Source organism: Epinephelus fuscoguttatus, linkage group LG6, assembly GCF_011397635.1.
Source record: "Epinephelus fuscoguttatus linkage group LG6, E.fuscoguttatus.final_Chr_v1".
Taxonomy (NCBI): Eukaryota; Metazoa; Chordata; class Actinopteri; order Perciformes; family Serranidae; genus Epinephelus; species Epinephelus fuscoguttatus.
This window is the reverse complement of record NC_064757.1, coordinates 42,086,681-42,094,704: the sequence shown is the minus strand read 5'-3', so window position 1 is coordinate 42,094,704 and position 8,024 is coordinate 42,086,681.

The window sequence follows — 8,024 nt, the reverse complement described above, 5'->3', positions numbered from 1 at the left end:
ATTTTTCCTGTAGGGCAAAAGGACAATATTTACATCTCAAAAGTTCAAGGATTTGAATGTCTTTGAATTCTGTCTTGATTTGCAAAAATTTGGGATATTTTGTCACTTAATAAAGAATTATTAAATTATGTGTTTAGCATTAAAAACATAATACTATCATGTGATTGTACTGAAAACATCAATGTTAACTTCATGTACTGAAATGTCCGTTCTGCATCCTACTGTCCACACTAGTTAGTGGTTTCCTCAGTAAAATATTAATATAAAGTGCATATTGATTTAACATAATTTTATATAGGTGTGCAGGGATTCCTGCATCTATTTGTGTTGGACAAGCAGCAGCGGCACTCTGCATAATAATTATTTCAATGCACTTAATTATAACCACTGGCTCAGTCACTGCCATTTTATTGTCTCTATATTAAGCAGACTGTATTGGCAGCATTATGTGCCCAGAGATCTGACCCAACAAGATAATCGACATTTGAGAGTAGCTGACTAAGGAGAGGCACGATTACTATACTTGTTTTGTATTTTGTAATAGTCCATTATATGGAGGAATTTATTAACACTTTACGTACTAAAAATGTTATGGATTCCACTATTAATCTTAACACAGCATAGCCAAGTGTCTCCTGCTCTTTTCCTTGAAATTATATTTACTCATGATTTGTTTTTGTTATCTGGATAAGTTTGACTGGCTAAATCAGGACACAGGCAGCCCTAATACTATTACAATAACACTATTAATGTCTATTTATTTAATTTATTCTCTACTAATGCTAATGCTTATTTCAGTCTTAGTATTAGTAGGACTTTATGGCATAATACTAAACTGGTTAAATTCCTACTTAAAGGTCAGGGAGTATTTTGTCTATATAGGTGATTTTACATCTGAATGGACAAAATTGACATGCGGAGTTCCCCAAGGCTCCACTCTGGGGTCTCTTCTGTTTAACATTTACATGTTTTCACTGGCTCAGACTACAGAACATAACAAAATATGTTACCACAATTATGCCGATGACACACAAATTTACATTACCATATCACCCGGGGACAATGGTCCAATACACCTTAAGAACATACCAAGAACTTATTTGGAAAAACTTGTCCAGGCATTTATTTTCAGTGGATTCGACTACTGTAACAGTGTCTTTACAGGTCTGACTGAAAAAATCAATCAGACAGCTGCAGCTGATTCAGAACGCTGCTGCTTCAGTCCACACTAAGACCAAGGAAGTGGATCACATCACTCCAGCTCTGAAGTCTTGACTGTTAGTTTACAAAGCACTGAATGGTTTAGGGCCCAACTACAATTCTAGTCTTCTGCTACACTGTGAGTCATCGAGACCTCATAGGTCTTCTGGGACAGGTCTGCTTGTGTCCCCAGAGTCAAGACTAAACATGGAGAAGAAGCATTTAGTTTTTATGCACCAAACTCACAGAAAACTGCAGGTCTGCTGAAACCCTCAGTTCTTTTGAATCAAGGCTGAAGATGCTGCTTTAATTAAATTACATATTTATACATTTTAACACTGCACTGTACCTTTTATACTTGTATTTAATACCTGTCTTAGTATATTTTAGCTTGTTGTTTTCTCTTCTCTAGCTTTTTAACAGTGTCTTTAATTGAATTTAAAGTCCTTTTATAATGTGTTTCTTTTGCACTTTGTCTTGATGCTTTTGATGTTTTCATGTTAAGCACTTTGAACTGCCTTGTGACCAAAATGTGCAACATTAATAAACTGGCTTTGCCTTTTGCCATGTCCCTTTAATTTGCTGTTTGTTGTAACCCCTGTGGTAAAAAGGACGCTGAGTTATTTTAACATTAAAGTAGTAACGTTATCATTATTAGCTTTTTTTACCATCTTATTTTTGTTGTGTTATTCAAATGTTTACTAGCTATTTTTGCATTTAAGAGACGGCATACAGTACAGAGCTGCCAGATACATTTATGCGTGAGGAAATTAATGTGTTAAAGTTTTAAAGGAGCACTCCACCAATTACACATATTAAGTTCCGTTTACTCATCTCAAGGAGCACTAAACACAGCTATATAATGTCTGATGTCTTACACTGTAAGCTCTTGTGAGGTCTCATTATTTATAAAATATGTAACCTCAAAGTATGCTGGGATATGCAGGTGTGGCCTGTGTTTAAGAGTAGGCCGCTGAGTGCAGCTCTCAGTCTCCTGGCTGTCATCCCGCCACACTGTGCGACCGTGTTACATCCTCCTGTCGCTAACTGTCATCCAGAATCCTCATCAGAGCGAGCGCTCTCCACAGACCTCTCAGGTGTGAGAGATGTTGGAGGATTCCCTCAGGAGGGAAGTCACACTCAGTCGTCCCTCTGCTGTTTACACCCCTCTTTAATTGCCTCATTCTCAACTGGAAGTGTGTTCTTCATTATCACTTCTAATACACCTCTCAGCACATCCACTCTGGCAAAGTGTCAGCTGCCAAGTTAAGATAGTAACTCGTGCATGCAAGGGCAAACAACGAGAATCTCCTGCTGCTGCAGTCGCTGCTCAGTTATTAATTGATTTTGTGGGTTTACAGTTGGCAGTGTTTGATACAAATGAGGCAACACCTTGAAGAAAATGTACAATATGGTGTTTTTTCCACTTTATTTTCCCAAATTTTTTAATCAGGTATAAAATACTCAGTTTTCTACATGGTGCACAATGACTTCAGTTGTTTTTTTCCCCTGGCAGCACAGAAACAAAATTTAAAAAGTTGCTAAACGGATGTTTTAAAGCCCGGAGTTTGTGTTTCTTTGTGCTGCCATGTTTTTTAGTTAATGGAAAAAGGAAGCAGCAACCAATAAAATTGTCTCACATAGGTTAAAGTCCACTGTCAATCAAACAAAGATACTTTAAAAAAAAATCAGAATAACCTCTAACTGGGTCACAGATCCTCAAAATACCTACCATGATACAGAATAGAAAGTCAAATTAAGTTATATTTCCAGAGTATTACAATTCATCTTTGTAGTTTTGTTGATCATTTCTGTCTTTATGATCACATCATGTGTGGGCACAACTATGGTAAATATTCAGTCAGTCAATGTTGAACCAGGACATTGTCGCTAAACTGTGATGGATATTTACAACAGACAATTTGTGGGAAAAATGTGCAGTTTGTTTTCTCTCCTGAATAAAGTTGGCTATCCTGAAGGTTTAGGTTAAGCAGTGTCACTAACTCTATTTAGCGATTACAATATCATTATTCAGTAGGAATGTTGGCTACAGCTACGAAATTAAAAATATAATTTTCTTTAAAATATTAAGACCATAATGTCTTCATTGTGGAAATAATTTGTTTGACACTATAAAAACATTGACTTTCTTTCCTGGAGTAACACATGAAGATCAATACCACTCCCATATCTTGGTGTAAAGTATGGAGCTTCAGCCAAACGGCAATTAGGCTGGCTTAGCATAAAGACTGAAAGCACAACCAACGCTCTAAACAGATGCAGGATACGTGAGGCAGCCACCATGAAGCAAGTATAAGTCTGGCCAAATTGCTCTTGGAGGCAGCATCTAGTGGCCATTAGAGGAAGTGCAGCTGGCAGCACGTTTAGCTCCAGCATTTCGCTCTTTGGAAAAATGATCTGTGATTTAGGGTTTAAACAGAGATACTTTTGTTTTCTATGCAGCTTCAATTACAAGATATATACACATTGTGCAAACACCCAACTGCACCAAAACCATGTGCCATCAGTACCTCATCTAAACTACTAATTTTTAAAAAGGTCAGAAATGGTAGCTGTGAGAGTTTCAGGGTTTTTCGGGTGTCTCCTTCAGCACAGCGCAGTTGACTACAGTCAGCACTCCAGACCCTGGTACATTCATGATAGAGGACACACCTCTCACATGCACCGTGGACTCTGACGGAGGTTTTTCATTAGGACGACTCCCAGTCTCCCGCCCCACCACCTTCTTCCTGACTCCTCACTGATTCACTGTGACAATCTGTCGTCGGCCCTTTTTTTTTTTTACCTCAATCTTTGTCTTTGATTTCTGTCCTCCATTTTTCTGTCAGACTTAACGCAGAAAAATGTGCCAGGATGTAATTGTGCACTTAGTCGGCGTGTAATGGAACATGAAATTAAAGTGCTCCTACTTATACTCTGAATGTTTCTTATAAAAAGCAGGGGGTGATTTGTGTATCAGCCATTTTATCAGTGTTGAAATATCACATTCGTGCTGATTATCCCAGAGATGCTGTAAGTGTTCCATGTTATGGCCGACTTGGGATATTTTCCTTCATAAAGTGCTAACTGTGGGTGCGTCCTACAATGAAATGTGCAATAAAACGGCGCTGCATTACATCTTAATTGAGGGTGCCTGCACTGTCTTGGCAAGTGAAAGTCCCTCCTTTCCAAACAAGGCGTTGTTAGAGTGGTTTAAATGGAGACAGACAGGCCCCCGGGCCACCAATGTCCTTTGGGATTGTCAGGGTCATCAGTGAAACACAAGGCTACACTGGTGCGCTCCTCTCCGACTGTTGCACTGCATTTAATGGCACGTTACATTATGGTAAATACATTAGATGTTATACTCCCTCTCACTGATGTTAAATGGTTGCTAAATTGACTATATGTTACAGCACAGAGGAGAAATTAACAATGCATGACATGTTTTCCTCTGCATGTTTCCTCGGGCGCCTCTCTGCCGAGCTTCCTTTGTGCACCTCAGCTTCCACTCTTTTCTCTCCCACCTGCCCCTACATGGAAAACAACTGTGATAAAACCTCAAATCTGGGGGCTAGAATCTTTATTTTCCTCTCAAACCCTAAACACAAAGCTCACAGGCATCACAGGCTTCGACGCAGGGCCCGCCAAATGTTAGCCCGCCTGCCGTGCCAAGACTAGACAGGCCCTTTGCAAAGCTAACACGGCCTCGCGGCGGCTTGTGCTCGTCAGCGGCCGGCTGGTCTCATTGGCTTTATTTATAGTCGGCGCCACAAGACATCTGCTGGAGACGAGACTCTGTCCTCTGTGTCCACACAGCACTGCACAGAGGGAGCTTGTCAACGTTTTTTCGAAGGCAAAGTGTTTGCGAGGACCCCGGTCAGAGGAGGGGAGAGACGGCTGCAGCCTCCTCTAATAAGACGGGTGTCCCCTCCGATTGCTTTCTCCGCAGCTCTGATTAACGAGACCGGAAGACAGAGGGAGGCTTCACAGTTTGTCGTGTCTTGTGTGTTAGTCGATGTTTACTTGATCTGAGAGCTGTTGTTTGTTTGGTGTCTTCAGTCTGGTCGTTGCTCGCCACTATTTTGGGACCCTGACACTTGGATGCAGCTCGTCTGATGCGGCCTCGCCTTTTCCTCCCCCCTCCTCCTCCTCCTCGCCCCCCGCTGTGTCACACAGAGTTTCTCTTCCTCTCCCATCCTCTTCTCTTCACATTGAGGACGTCTGGATGTCTCTGGCTGACCGTGCTGCAGGCCTTGACACAAAGTGTCAGGGACAGCTCTTTGCTCTTCCCACAGAGCGGGGGGTGAAGTCAGCCTGCCACAGAGGGAGAGAGTGTGAAGATACTTTGTTCGCATGTTCCTGAAAAGAACCAACCTGAGAAAATTGCCATTACAAGAAGATACTCTTTGTGAGGAAACAAAAAATCGTGCAAAATCTGGTTAATCTCGGCTACTGACTGTGGACACTTAAAATTATTTGCATTCTACTAACCTAGAAAGCAGTGATTTGCAATAGGTTAAATTGCTGGTGACCTCTGAGGGTCGTCCTATCTCAGCACTTAAATCAGAAGTTGTGTGACATTGTCGTAATGCCACTGCAACCCAATCGAAGGAATGTTGCCATTTTTACGTTGGCATTTCAACCCAATCGCCACAAAATATGTTACCATTTCTACATTATTATGCAGTGTATACGTTTAAACTTTACACTTTTAACACGGTGTGGTTAATGTGTGGTTAGACTGAGGTACAAAAAACATGTTATGGTTAGGAAAAGACAGCGCCACCGCTAAAGGGCATGCACAGCACGTGCTGTGTGGAGGGCACCAGTGCTGTAGGGGGCGCCAAAACAGCCCAACATCAATCCTAATCATACATATTGCATTAACTCTCCCAGTTAAGACCCTCTCAGACACAACAGAGTTTGAGCTGCACTGCTAATAGTTTCAATGAACAGAGCTAAAAGTTAATATTCGGGTAATAGAGATTTTTTTTTTTAACGTATGTTATTGTTCCTATCAGTGTTATTCTGTTTTATATTTCTGTACATGTTATATCGCTAATTATTTGTGTCACTCTTTTAATTTGTACAACAAGTGCTATAAAAATAAACTTGATTTAATTTGAATTTAATTTGTCTTGAAACTTGAAACGAGAATACAGATTCTGACACGCTAATTAAAACATACATGACTTCAACAATGTGACAGGTACATGTGCTGGTCTTTCTGTCACTGACATCAGTGCAGAACTCTCTCAGAAGCTGTCATATAATGACCTCATTAATGACCTTGCAGCCAGGTAACGCAGACGTGTGTCTCTGTAGAGCCTCCTGCAACTACAGAAAAATGCCTGTTCAATACTTCCTCTGTCTCTGCAGAATCATTAAATGTTGTGACTTTTCTTCTATTTGTGTGACTAATGGGACAGTATCGTATCGTATCGTATCGTATCGTATCGTATCACATCGTCATATCATATCATTCTCCTGTATACTTTATTGAAGAAACTTGCACAGACATATGTGTGTGTTTGCTTATTCTGTAGTTACTTCTACAGTGCATGGGTTTTCAACTGGTGGGTCACGCTCCAAAAGTGGGTCTCAGGTCAGTCCTGAATGGACCACAAGCAACTCGCAAACGTGTCAATGAAAGAACACACTTTATTTTTGAAGTACAGTGAATTTCCAGCACAAGCTTTTATTTTGAAATGCTGTTTCCTGTTGTAGAGTGAGTGAATAACAGACTGATATTTAACAGAGACAGCAAACTAGCTCGATGGTATGGCCAAACGCAGGTATGATGCTGAATATATTAGACTGTGTGGACCTTGAACTAATGACTGATGAGAAATCTGGACCCCGTGGCTGGACCAGCTGGGCGTAATATATATGCTGTTATGGTTTAGTTTATAGTATATTTCTTTGGCTTACTTTATATATGAGGATTGCACTACAAATTGAAAATAAGCAGTTGTGTTTAGGGAACCCAAATGGCCAAATGGCGGCCCTGGGAAAAGATCTTGATTGGGCTTGAAAAATCTGGATTTGGGAGCACAGTCGCAGCTGGAGAAGCGGTTGATGTCCAGGTGAAAAACCACCACTTTTCATGACACTACCTCGAGTGGCGAAACAGTGACAAGTGGTTAAAATGGCGCTGGAGACATGGCGATGACTGGGTTAAAAGTCACCTAGGTGACAATCAACAATCATCTCCACCTCCCCTCAGCATATACACTACGTCACTTTAGAAACACTGACATGATACGTATCAAATGATATAACGTATTTGTGGTTTACAGACATGCACAACGACAACATTTACTTAATTGTCTCTGTTCAGTTAGTTGCTGGGACAACGGGTGCAAATTAGCAGCTGATCTAACTCTGAAACATTCACACTGATGTTTCCAGAAATGTCCATGTTTATTAATAAATGCGTATTGTCCACATTAAAAATCAGATAATAAACAGATAAAATATAAACTAGGCTGCTATTAGGAGAGAAATATTACACAAAAACAAACTATTTTTCAGCTTAGCGGCCATATGTAGAGCAGTACATCACAAACTGGGGAAAAAAAAGTAAAAATGAAATGTTGCATCAACAAATGTTCCAGCACTAATGTCTGCATCTATCCTCCAAGCATCTGGGCCACTGAGCTCTTTCTGGGAATGAAATGGCATTGTTGCTTAGTCTCCTTGTACTTCTTTTTATTTATTTATTTATTTTTGGAAAGTTTCATCTGTATAACAATATTGAAAGGCATTAGTCTTAATCTCTGAGCTTCCTTTTACTTTTTTTTTTTTTTTTTTTTTTTTTT